Raw genomic sequence first — 13,728 nt, forward strand, 5'->3', positions numbered from 1 at the left:
GAAATGAATAAATGGGAGACAATTAATTATCGTGAACATGCAGGGCGTGAACTGGAAGACGATCGATTCACCATTGATCACGCAGGGCGTGAACTGGAAGAGGATCGATTCGCCATTGAAATGCATTGGGCAAAAGCTTCGTTGGGGGGCTGTCTTCGAACAACGATTGCTCATATATTAAATAAGGTATAAAAATGAAAGTTAGCACTTCAATAAACAGTAACATGTTCTTTTAATTGTTTGTCGTTTAATGTTTTTATCATTGCAAATAAACTTTTGATAATGGTTTGAATTTGGTCAAGTTTAGGTGGCCACCAGATGGAGCTAGTAGTATTTTGGGACTTAGTATTAATTTAGTTGGTTAGATCTATTCTTGTGCTTTTCAACGATAGCAAATCTGTTGAAATTGAGCAAGAAATGAATAAGTGGGAGACAATTAATTATCGTGAACACGCAGGGCGTGAACTGGAAGAGGATCGATTCGCGATTGAAATGCATTGGGCAAAATCTTCGTTGGGGGGCTGTCTTCGAACAACGATTGCGCGCATATTAAATAAGATATAACAATGAAAGTTAGCACTTCAATCAACAGTAACATGTTCTTTTAATTGGATTTAATTTAGATTGTTTATCATTTAAAATGAAGTTTTGGTGATGGTTTGAATTTGGTCAAGTTTAGGTGGCCACCAGATGGAGCTAGTAGTATTTTGGGACTTGGTATTAATTTAGTTGGTTAGATCTATGCTTGTGCTTTTCAACGATAGCAAATCTGTTGAAATTGAGCAAGAAATGAATAAATGGGAGACAATTAATTATCGTGAACATGCAGGGCGTGAACTGGAAGACGATCGATTCGCCATTGAAATGCATTGGGCAAAAGCTTCGTTGGGGGGCTGTCTTCGAACAACGATTGCGCGCATATTAAATAAGATATAACAATGAAAGTTACCACTTTAATAAACAGTAACATGTTCTTTTAATTGGATTTGATTTAGATTGTTTATCATTTAAAATGAAGTTTTGGTGATGGTTTGAATTTGGTCAAGTTTAGGTGGCCACCAGATGGAGCTAGTAGTATTTTGGGACTTGGTATTAATTTAGTTGGTTAGATCTATGATTGTGCTTTTTAACGATAGCAAATCTGTTGAAATTGAGCAAAAAATGAATAAATGGGAGACAATTAATTATCGTGAACATGCAGGGCGTGAACTGGAAGAGGATCGATTCGCTATTGAAATGCATTGGGCAAAAGCTTCGTTGGGGGGCTGTCTTCGAACAACGATTGCGCGCATATTGAATAAGATACAAAAATGAAAGTTAGCACTTCAATAAACAGTAACATGTTCTTTTAAATGGCTGTCGTTTAATGTTCCTATCCTTCCAAATAAACTTTTGATAATGGTTTGAATTTGGTCAAGTTTAGGTGGCCACCAGATGGAGCTAGTAGTATTTTGGGACTTGGTTATAACTTAGTTGGTTAGATCCCTGCTTGTGCTTTTCAACGATAGCAAATCTGTTGAAATTGAGCTAGAAATGAATAAATGGGAGACAATTAATTATCGTGAACATGCAGGGCGTGAACTGGAAGACGATCGATTCACCATTGATCACGCAGGGCGTGAACTGGAAGAGGATCGATTCGCCATTGAAATGCATTGGGCAAAAGCTTCGTTGGGGGGCTGTCTTCGAACAACGATTGCTCATATATTAAATAAGGTATAAAAATGAAAGTTAGCACTTCAATAAACAGTAACATGTTCTTTTAATTGTTTGTCGTTTAATGTTTTTATCATTGCAAATAAACTTTTGATAATGGTTTGAATTTGGTCAAGTTTAGGTGGCCACCAGATGGAGCTAGTAGTATTTTGGGACTTAGTATTAATTTAGTTGGTTAGATCTATTCTTGTGCTTTTCAACGATAGCAAATCTGTTGAAATTGAGCAAGAAATGAATAAGTGGGAGACAATTAATTATCGTGAACACGCAGGGCGTGAACTGGAAGAGGATCGATTCGCGATTGAAATGCATTGGGCAAAAGCTTCGTTGGGGGGCTGTCTTCGAACAACGATTGCGCGCATATTAAATAAGATATAACAATGAAAGTTAGCACTTCAATCAACAGTAACATGTTCTTTTAATTGGATTTAATTTAGATTGTTTATCATTTAAAATGAAGTTTTGGTGATGGTTTGAATTTGGTCAAGTTTAGGTGGCCACCAGATGGAGCTAGTAGTATTTTGGGACTTGGTATTAATTTAGTTGGTTAGATCTATGCTTGTGCTTTTCAACGATAGCAAATCTGTTGAAATTGAGCAAGAAATGAATAAATGGGAGACAATTAATTATCGTGAACATGCAGGGCGTGAACTGGAAGACGATCGATTCGCCATTGAAATGCATTGGGCAAAAGCTTCGTTGGGGGGCTGTCTTCGAACAACGATTGCGCGCATATTAAATAAGATATAACAATGAAAGTTACCACTTTAATAAACAGTAACATGTTCTTTTAATTGGATTTGATTTAGATTGTTTATCATTTAAAATGAAGTTTTGGTGATGGTTTGAATTTGGTCAAGTTTAGGTGGCCACCAGATGGAGCTAGTAGTATTTTGGGACTTGGTATTAATTTAGTTGGTTAGATCTATGATTGTGCTTTTTAACGATAGCAAATCTGTTGAAATTGAGCAAAAAATGAATAAATGGGAGACAATTAATTATCGTGAACATGCAGGGCGTGAACTGGAAGAGGATCGATTCGCTATTGAAATGCATTGGGCAAAAGCTTCGTTGGGGGGCTGTCTTCGAACAACGATTGCGCGCATATTGAATAAGATACAAAAATGAAAGTTAGCACTTCAATAAACAGTAACATGTTCTTTTAAATGGCTGTCGTTTAATGTTCCTATCCTTCCAAATAAACTTTTGATAATGGTTTGAATTTGGTCAAGTTTAGGTGGCCACCAGATGGAGCTAGTAGTATTTTGGGACTTGGTTATAACTTAGTTGGTTAGATCCCTGCTTGTGCTTTTCAACGATAGCAAATCTGTTGAAATTGAGCTAGAAATGAATAAATGGGAGACAATTAATTATCGTGAACATGCAGGGCGTGAACTGGAAGACGATCGATTCACCATTGATCACGCAGGGCGTGAACTGGAAGAGGATCGATTCGCCATTGAAATGCATTGGGCAAAAGCTTCGTTGGGGGGCTGTCTTCGAACAACGATTGCGCGCATATTAAATAAGATATAACAATGAAAGTTACCACTTTAATAAACAGTAACATGTTCTTTTAATTGGATTTGATTTAGATTGTTTATCATTTAAAATGAAGTTTTGGTGATGGTTTGAATTTGGTCAAGTTTAGGTGGCCACCAGATGGAGCTAGTAGTATTTTGGGACTTGGTATTAATTTAGTTGGTTAGATCTATGCTTGTGCTTTTCAACGATAGCAAATCTGTTGAAATTGAGCAAAAAATGAATAAATGGGAGACAATTAATTATCGTGAACATGCAGGGCGTGAACTGGAAGACGATCGATTCGCCATTGAAATGCATTGGGCAAAAGCTTCGTTGGGGGGCTGTCTTCGAACAACGATTGCGCGCATATTAAATAAGATATAACAATGAAAGTTAGCCCTTCAATAAACAGTAACATGTTCTTTTAATTGGATTTAATTTAGATTGTTTATCATTTAAAATGAAGTTTTGGTGATGGTTTGCATGTGGTCAAGTTTAGGTGGCCACTAGATGGAGCTATTAGCATTTTGGGACTTGGTATTAACTTAGTTGGTTAGATCTATGCTTGTGCTTTTCAACGATAGCAAATCTGTTGAAATTGAGCAAGAAATGAATGAATGGGAGACAATTAATTATCGTGAACATGCAGGGCTTGAACTGGAAGACGATCGATTCGCTATTGATCACGCAGGGCGTGAACTGGAAGACGAACGATTCGCCATTGAAATGCATTGGGCAAAAGCTTCGTTGGGGGACTGTCTTCGAACAACGATTGCTCATATATTAATTAAGGTATAAAAATGAAAGTTAGCACTTCAATAAACAGTAACATGTTCTTTTAATTGGTTGTCGTTTAATGTTTTTATCATTGCAAATAAACTTTTGATAATGGTTTGATTTTGGTCAAGTTTAGGTGGCCACCAGATGGAGCTAGTAGTATTTTGGGACTTGGTTATAACTTAGTTGGTTAGATCCCTGCTTGTGCTTTTCAACGATAGCAAATCTGTTGAAATTGAGCTAGAAATGAATAAATGGGAGACAATTAATTATCGTGAACATGCAGGGCGTGAACTGGAAGACGATCGATTCACCATTGATCACGCAGGGCGTGAACTGGAAGAGGATCGATTCGCCATTGAAATGCATTGGGCAAAAGCTTCGTTGGGGGGCTGTCTTCGAACAACGATTGCTCATATATTAAATAAGGTATAAAAATGAAAGTTAGCACTTCAATAAACAGTAACATGTTCTTTTAATTGTTTGTCGTTTAATGTTTTTATCATTGCAAATAAACTTTTGATAATGGTTTGAATTTGGTCAAGTTTAGGTGGCCACCAGATGGAGCTAGTAGTATTTTGGGACTTAGTATTAATTTAGTTGGTTAGATCTATTCTTGTGCTTTTCAACGATAGCAAATCTGTTGAAATTGAGCAAGAAATGAATAAGTGGGAGACAATTAATTATCGTGAACACGCAGGGCGTGAACTGGAAGAGGATCGATTCGCGATTGAAATGCATTGGGCAAAATCTTCGTTGGGGGGCTGTCTTCGAACAACGATTGCGCGCATATTAAATAAGATATAACAATGAAAGTTAGCACTTCAATCAACAGTAACATGTTCTTTTAATTGGATTTAATTTAGATTGTTTATCATTTAAAATGAAGTTTTGGTGATGGTTTGAATTTGGTCAAGTTTAGGTGGCCACCAGATGGAGCTAGTAGTATTTTGGGACTTGGTATTAATTTAGTTGGTTAGATCTATGCTTGTGCTTTTCAACGATAGCAAATCTGTTGAAATTGAGCAAGAAATGAATAAATGGGAGACAATTAATTATCGTGAACATGCAGGGCGTGAACTGGAAGACGATCGATTCGCCATTGAAATGCATTGGGCAAAAGCTTCGTTGGGGGGCTGTCTTCGAACAACGATTGCGCGCATATTAAATAAGATATAACAATGAAAGTTACCACTTTAATAAACAGTAACATGTTCTTTTAATTGGATTTGATTTAGATTGTTTATCATTTAAAATGAAGTTTTGGTGATGGTTTGAATTTGGTCAAGTTTAGGTGGCCACCAGATGGAGCTAGTAGTATTTTGGGACTTGGTATTAATTTAGTTGGTTAGATCTATGATTGTGCTTTTTAACGATAGCAAATCTGTTGAAATTGAGCAAAAAATGAATAAATGGGAGACAATTAATTATCGTGAACATGCAGGGCGTGAACTGGAAGAGGATCGATTCGCTATTGAAATGCATTGGGCAAAAGCTTCGTTGGGGGGCTGTCTTCGAACAACGATTGCGCGCATATTGAATAAGATACAAAAATGAAAGTTAGCACTTCAATAAACAGTAACATGTTCTTTTAAATGGCTGTCGTTTAATGTTCCTATCCTTCCAAATAAACTTTTGATAATGGTTTGAATTTGGTCAAGTTTAGGTGGCCACCAGATGGAGCTAGTAGTATTTTGGGACTTGGTTATAACTTAGTTGGTTAGATCCCTGCTTGTGCTTTTCAACGATAGCAAATCTGTTGAAATTGAGCTAGAAATGAATAAATGGGAGACAATTAATTATCGTGAACATGCAGGGCGTGAACTGGAAGACGATCGATTCACCATTGATCACGCAGGGCGTGAACTGGAAGAGGATCGATTCGCCATTGAAATGCATTGGGCAAAAGCTTCGTTGGGGGGCTGTCTTCGAACAACGATTGCTCATATATTAAATAAGGTATAAAAATGAAAGTTAGCACTTCAATAAACAGTAACATGTTCTTTTAATTGTTTGTCGTTTAATGTTTTTATCATTGCAAATAAACTTTTGATAATGGTTTGAATTTGGTCAAGTTTAGGTGGCCACCAGATGGAGCTAGTAGTATTTTGGGACTTAGTATTAATTTAGTTGGTTAGATCTATTCTTGTGCTTTTCAACGATAGCAAATCTGTTGAAATTGAGCAAGAAATGAATAAGTGGGAGACAATTAATTATCGTGAACACGCAGGGCGTGAACTGGAAGAGGATCGATTCGCGATTGAAATGCATTGGGCAAAATCTTCGTTGGGGGGCTGTCTTCGAACAACGATTGCGCGCATATTAAATAAGATATAACAATGAAAGTTAGCACTTCAATCAACAGTAACATGTTCTTTTAATTGGATTTAATTTAGATTGTTTATCATTTAAAATGAAGTTTTGGTGATGGTTTGAATTTGGTCAAGTTTAGGTGGCCACCAGATGGAGCTAGTAGTATTTTGGGACTTGGTATTAATTTAGTTGGTTAGATCTATGCTTGTGCTTTTCAACGATAGCAAATCTGTTGAAATTGAGCAAGAAATGAATAAATGGGAGACAATTAATTATCGTGAACATGCAGGGCGTGAACTGGAAGACGATCGATTCGCCATTGAAATGCATTGGGCAAAAGCTTCGTTGGGGGGCTGTCTTCGAACAACGATTGCGCGCATATTAAATAAGATATAACAATGAAAGTTACCACTTTAATAAACAGTAACATGTTCTTTTAATTGGATTTGATTTAGATTGTTTATCATTTAAAATGAAGTTTTGGTGATGGTTTGAATTTGGTCAAGTTTAGGTGGCCACCAGATGGAGCTAGTAGTATTTTGGGACTTGGTATTAATTTAGTTGGTTAGATCTATGCTTGTGCTTTTTAACGATAGCAAATCTGTTGAAATTGAGCAAAAAATGAATAAATGGGAGACAATTAATTATCGTGAACATGCAGGGCGTGAACTGGAAGAGGATCGATTCGCTATTGAAATGCATTGGGCAAAAGCTTCGTTGGGGGGCTGTCTTCGAACAACGATTGCGCGCATATTGAATAAGATACAAAAATGAAAGTTATCACTTCAATAAACAGTAACATGTTCTTTTAAATGGCTGTCGTTTAATGTTCCTATCCTTCCAAATAAACTTTTGATAATGGTTTGAATTTGGTCAAGTTTAGGTGGCCACCAGATGGAGCTAGTAGTATTTTGGGACTTGGTATTAATTTAGTTGGTTAGATCTATGCTTGTGCTTTTTAACGATAGCAAATCTGTTGAAATTGAGCAAAAAATTATTAAATGGGAGACAATTAATTATCGTGAACATGCAGGGCGTGAACTGGAAGACGATCGATTCGCCATTGAAATGCATTGGGCAAAAGCTTCGTTGGGGGGCTGTCTTCGAACAACGATTGCGCGCATATTGAATAAGATACAAAAATGAAAGTTAGCACTTCAATAAACAGTAACATGTTCTTTTAATTGGATTTAATTTAGATTGTTTATCATTTAAAATGAAGTTTTGGTGATGGTTTGCATGTGGTCAAGTTTAGGTGGCCACTAGATGGAGCTAGTAGTATTTTGGGACTTGGTTATAACTTAGTTGGTTAGATCCCTGCTTGTGCTTTTCAACGATAGCAAATCTGTTGAAATTGAGCAAGAAATGAATAAATGGGAGACAATTAATTATCGTGAACATGCAGGGCGTGAACTGGAAGACGATCGATTCACCATTGATCACGCAGGGCGTGAACTGGAAGAGGATCGATTCGCCATTGAAATGCATTGGGCAAAAGCTTCGTTGGGGGGCTGTCTTCGAACAACGATTGCTCATATATTAAATAAGGTATAAAAATGAAAGTTATCACTTCAATAAACAGTAACATGTTCTTTTAATTGTTTGTCGTTTAATGTTTTTATCATTGCAAATAAACTTTTGATAATGGTTTGAATTTGGTCAAGTTTAGGTGGCCACCAGATGGAGCTAGTAGTATTTTGGGACTTGGTATTAATTTAGTTGGTTAGATCTATGCTTGTGCTTTCCAACAATAGCAAATTTGTTGAAAGAATGAATGGGAGACAATTTCCTTCTGGTGTATTTCGTTCCATTTCCACCCCGCACTTCCTCCTTCATAATAGTCCATTCCAATGTGTGACGTCATCATTTTGTCTGGTTGACCAACAGGGCGTCTTGTGGAAGAGCACCGAATTCCTTAGCTGGCAACACTATTGAGGCTATATTTACACTATATAGCCACAGCCATAAAGTTATGACATTCAGCAACAATGTAGCTCATACATTGCAACTTTTCGGTTTACCATAAACTACAGATGTTAAATATACATGAATTTGAAATCTATAAACTAGAAATAGCAAAATACATGCATAAAGTCCATTTAAATTTGGCTGTGGCTATATTTACACTATATAGTGTAATAATAGCTTCAATAGTGTTGTCAGATAAGAAATTCTGCTCTAATTTGAGAAAAATTTAAAGCTGTTGAAAACGGATGCAACCTAGTTCGTACCCTGAACAGTTCGTACCCTAAAAAGATCAAGAGAAAAAATTAAAAAAAGCCGAAGTTGCTGATTGCAGTTTCCGCAAACAAACAAAAACTCTTAGGATCATTACCAGAAATTTTAAAGTGTTTGCGGAAACTCTGATCAACCCTGACCCTTTTAAAATGTTTGCAGAAACTGGGATCAGCGACTTCGGCAAACTCTTAGGATCATTACTGGAAATTTTAAAATGTTTGCGGAAACTGCGGAAAAACGGTTCTACAGTATTTTTTTCATATCTCGATCTTTTCAGTTTGTTTGTTTGTGGAAACTCCGATCAACGACTTCGGCTTTTTTTAATTTTTTTTTCTCGATTGTTTCCTAACCCTAACCCCTTTTAAAATGTTTGCGGAAACTGCGATCAGCGACTTCGACAAACTCTTAGGATCATTACCAGAAATTTTAAAATGTTTGCGGAAACTGCGGAAAAACGGAAACTGCGATCAGCGACTTCAGCTTTGTTCTATTTTTTTCTCTTGATCTTTTCAGTTTGTTTGTTTGTGGAAACTCCGATCAGCAACTTCGGCTATTTTTAATTTTTTCTTCTCGATCTTTGCCTAACCCTAACCCTTTTAAAATGTTTGCTGAAACTGCAATCAGCGATTTCGGCAAACTCTTAGGATCATTACTGGAAATTTTAAATGTTTGTGGAAAAACGGAAACTCCGATCAGCGACTTCGGCTTTGTTCTATTTTTTCTCTCAATCTTTTCAGAGGGAAAATTTTAAAATGTTTGCGGAAAGTGCGATCAGTGACTTCGGCTTTTTTAATTTTTTCTCTCGATCTTTTCAGGGTACGAACTGTTCAGGGTACGAACTAGGTTGCACCCATTGAAAACAAAAGCTTGTATTTTGGAAATTTTTTTTAGTCCTGGGCAAAGATCAAAGTCCTGATCTTATTCCTAACTCTAACCTTTACCTTAACCCTTCCTAACTTTAATTCTAACTCTGGCAACACCTGATTGTAACCATGGCAACAAGTGTGGAAAAATAGCCACTTCCTTTAAATTTATTGCCACAAACACAATGTGATATCTTCCGCAGACTATGAGAATGCCACTCACATTATACTCGCCAATCATTCAGCAATAACGATTTTGTTTCAAGAGTGCATACTGAATTAGATAAAAGGCCGATGTTAATAAGGGGTTCTAAACTATGGCATGAGGTTCCAGGTGAATTCAAAGGTCTTTCTTCAACTTCTTTTAAAAGAAAGTTTAAATGCTACCGGTACCTGCTTGAATTAAATGAAACTGAATAAATATTAACTGTTTTGTACTATATACCGTACTGTATAATTACATTGTACTATTTGCTTCATCTTGTTGGTACCGGTATGCAATATTTTTTACGTGTTATAACTAAATGTCAATTGATATCGTGATTGTTTTTCTTTTTTCTGTCTTTTGTGTGTTTATAAACCATATTTAATGTGTATCTTATTTTCATCATTTATCATGAGGTGGCAGCTGGGTGCAACTTAGTTCGTACCTTGAACCATTCGTACAGTCAGTTCGTACCCTGAAAAGATCGAGAGAAAATATAAAAAAAGCCGAAGTCGCTGATCGCAGTAATAGCACAAAGCCGAAGTCGCTGATCGGAGTTTTCCCAAACAATTTGAAACAAACTCGAGGGTTAGGGTTAGCGGAAACTGCAAAACTGCAGAAAAATGTTTGGGAAAACTGCGATCAGCGAGGGTTAGGGTTAGAGCATAGATTACTTTATGGTTAGAGTTAGGGTAAGCGTAAACTGCGGAAAACTGTTTGCGGAAACTGCGATCAGCGAGGGTTAGAGCATAGATTACGGGTGCAACCTAGTTTGTACCCTGAACAGTTCGTACCCTCAGTTCGTACCCTGAAAAGATCGAATAAAAAAATTAAAAAAAGCCGAAGTCGCTGATCGCAGTTTAATAGCACAAAGTCGAACTCGCTGAGCGGAGTTTCCACAAACAAAATTAACAAACTCGAGGGTTAGGGTTAGCGGAAACTGCGGAAAAATATTTGCGGAAACTACGATCAGCGAGGGTTAGAGCATAGATTACTCTATGGTTAGGGTAAAGGTTAGCAAAAACTGCGATCAGCGAGGGTTAGAGAGCATCGATTACTCGATTGTTAGAGTTAGGGCCGAGTTAGGGTAAGTGGAAACTGCGGTTAGCGGAAAAATGTTTGCGGAAACTGCGATCAGCGAGGGTTAGAGCATAGATTACTCTATGGTTAGAGTTAGGGTAAAGGTTAGCGGAAACTACAGAAAATGTTTGCGAAAACTGCGATCAGCGAAGGTTAGGGTTAGAGCATAGATTAGTCTATGGTTAAGGTTAGCGGAAACTGCGAAAAAATGTTTGCGGAAACTGCAATGGGCGAAGGTTAATGGGTTAGGGTGCGATGTGGTTACTGCGATGGATTAGGGTAAAGGTTAGCGGAAACTACGGAAAATGTTTGCGAAAACTGCGATCAGCGAAGGTTAGGGTTAGAGCATAGATTAGTCTATGGTTAAGGTTAGCGGAAACTGCGAAAAAATGTTTGCGGAAACTGCGATGGGCGAGGGTTAGCGTTAGGGTTAGCGGAAACTGCAATCAGCGATTTCCGCTTTTTTTAATTTTTTCTCTCGATTTTTTCAGGGTACGAACTGTTCAGGGTACGAACTAGGTTGCATCCATAGATTACTCTATAGTTAGGGTAAAGGTTAGCGGAAACTGCAGAAAAATGTTTGTGGAAACTGCGATTAGCGAGGGTTAGGGTTAGAGCATAGATTACTCTATGGTTAGAATTAAGGTTAGCGAAAACTGCGGAAAAATGGTTGCGGAAACTGCGATCAGCGGACTTCGGTTTTGAGCTAATTTTTCTCTTGATTTTTTCAGAGGAGAAATTTTAAAATGATTGCGGAAACTGCGATCAGCGACTTCGGCTTTTTTTAACTTTTTTCTCTCGATCTTTTCAAGGTACGAACTGACGGTACGAACTGTTCATGGTACGAACTAGGTTGCATCCGTGGCAGCTGACTCGCTGTCTCCTCGTCATAAGGCAGGCAACAGCTTATGGCATATCTCATATTATTCAAAAAAGTATGTTAAACCCACTAAGGTTACTTTGTTTTATTTCTCTCTTATTATTCTTACTGTATGTTTGTGTTACCGTATATGACAAATAAACTGATTCTGTTTAGATACTGCTTATAGTGCTTATTCTCCACCCTTTTCACTTTTTCAAACAATGCCAGATTTCTTAAATTCTACCAAATTGTTCGTTTCACTGCCAAACATTTAAAAAAAAATAGCCAGATTTCTCAAATTTGGCAGGAAAACAAATTTGGCAATAAGTGGTGGTAACCCTGGCTGGAAATGATGATGAATTATTATTTAATGATGAAGTAAAAACTGATATTGTGACATCCAGTGTTGCCAGAAGACCATGCATGTTTTTCCCAACATCGCGCTAAGATTTCTTCAGTTCCGTTTTGTATGAAGGAGACCTGTAATAAACTATTGTTGAATGTTGTTTACAAATTTTTATAAGATATTTTTTCCACAAAATTTGCGTTTTCAAGGTTTTTGTTTGTGAACGAAAGTGACCGTTGTTGATAAATTGTTTTCTTTTCAGTAGCTCAAAGCACGGTAGCTTTCTCCGATGTTAATAACGATTGATGGGCTGATAGGTGATTTCATCAACCACAGCTTTTGTCAATTTCAAAATTAACTTTCGTCAGTTTTCAAAATGCGTCAGTTTCAAGTTGCTGTGATGTAACAATTATTTGACATCTCCTTATTTGACATCTCCTCTTTTTTTTTAGATTGTAATTATTTTTGTATTGTAATACTGTTACTGAAAATGTTTTTACTCGTAGCCTTGTACTATTTATTGGCTTGAACTTGTCTTGGTTGCACTGAAGTTTAAACGCCCTTGCTACAAGAGTTTATTGATTTCAAAAGTTTTTCCTATTTTTAATCACCCGAAATAAAGTTTATATTTGAATAAAACCACAGGACTTCACTTAAGGATCGCAGCAGCATATGATTTCTTTTCTTTCATAAATATTACTGAACATCAGCCTATCTTGTTTCAACGTAATTTGCCGATGCTGGACATTTGTCACATTAAGAACTGGGAAGCAGCTGACTCGATGACTGGTATAGTCTTTCGCTGCTTCCTGTCTGTTGTGGTATTTAGATAGCTATGGTACTTATTTATTCGTATTGTGTATAATTGTACCGTAGCCTACTATTGTCGCAACAGACAAAATAAACGGTTTCTCTCTCTCTCTCTCTCTCTCAAACTCAGTTCCTATGACAGAAATTTTCCAACAATTTTATCAAAAGCTGTTGTGTGGAATCGTTCATTTCAGCTACGTAGCCTAAGCAATCTAAACACTTTTTTCTTCTAATCTGGAAAAGCTTTACATACTTCCAAACAAACAAGTTTTATTCATTTTAAAACTTTCAATTCAAAAATTTTTGCATTCTAAATTCAGGAATTCATACTCACCACAAAAAAACAATCCTTGACTTATTAGCCTAAGCTACTTCTGCGTCATTGAAGTAACCTGACGTTAACAACAGTTGTTTGCTGTCCTCAGAGTTATCAAAAATTAATAAAAAACACGAAATCTTGCAGTTCGTTTTTATTTCAATTTTAAATTTAAGACAATGTTTTTTGTTGAGAAAACAATTGCCACATTTTTCCTATCGCAAATTAATTTCCTTCTTTCACCTTTTTTATAGCATCAAATAAATTATTGGTTTAAGAATTTTATACATTCTGTGTTTTGGCGCTGTCAAAACAAATAAATTAACCAGACTTAACTTCCCTTCGGTCTCCCTATTTTACCAAATTAAAATCATTAAGAGTTTTGGCAACACTGATGACTTCATTTTTAGAGTTTCTATTTCAATTTAAAAAAATCACATTTATTTTTACTTTTAAGCCAACCACCAACCAGAGGTACACACGAGTCAGAGTTTCCAGTTTCGGACGAGTGGAAATCTTAAGTGCTTGGAAAAACTGGAGTTGGAATCTGATTTTTTTGCCAGTTGGTAGGCTACTTGTAGCATACCAATATTTATACAGTAGTCTACTTGGCGCAGTTGTTATTTCTGTGTACACTACAGTAGCTAAGGCTACTTCTATGGGTTTTTTTAGGCAGCA

Source organism: Aplidium turbinatum, chromosome 1, assembly GCF_918807975.1.
Source record: "Aplidium turbinatum chromosome 1, kaAplTurb1.1, whole genome shotgun sequence".
Taxonomy (NCBI): domain Eukaryota; kingdom Metazoa; phylum Chordata; class Ascidiacea; order Aplousobranchia; family Polyclinidae; genus Aplidium; species Aplidium turbinatum.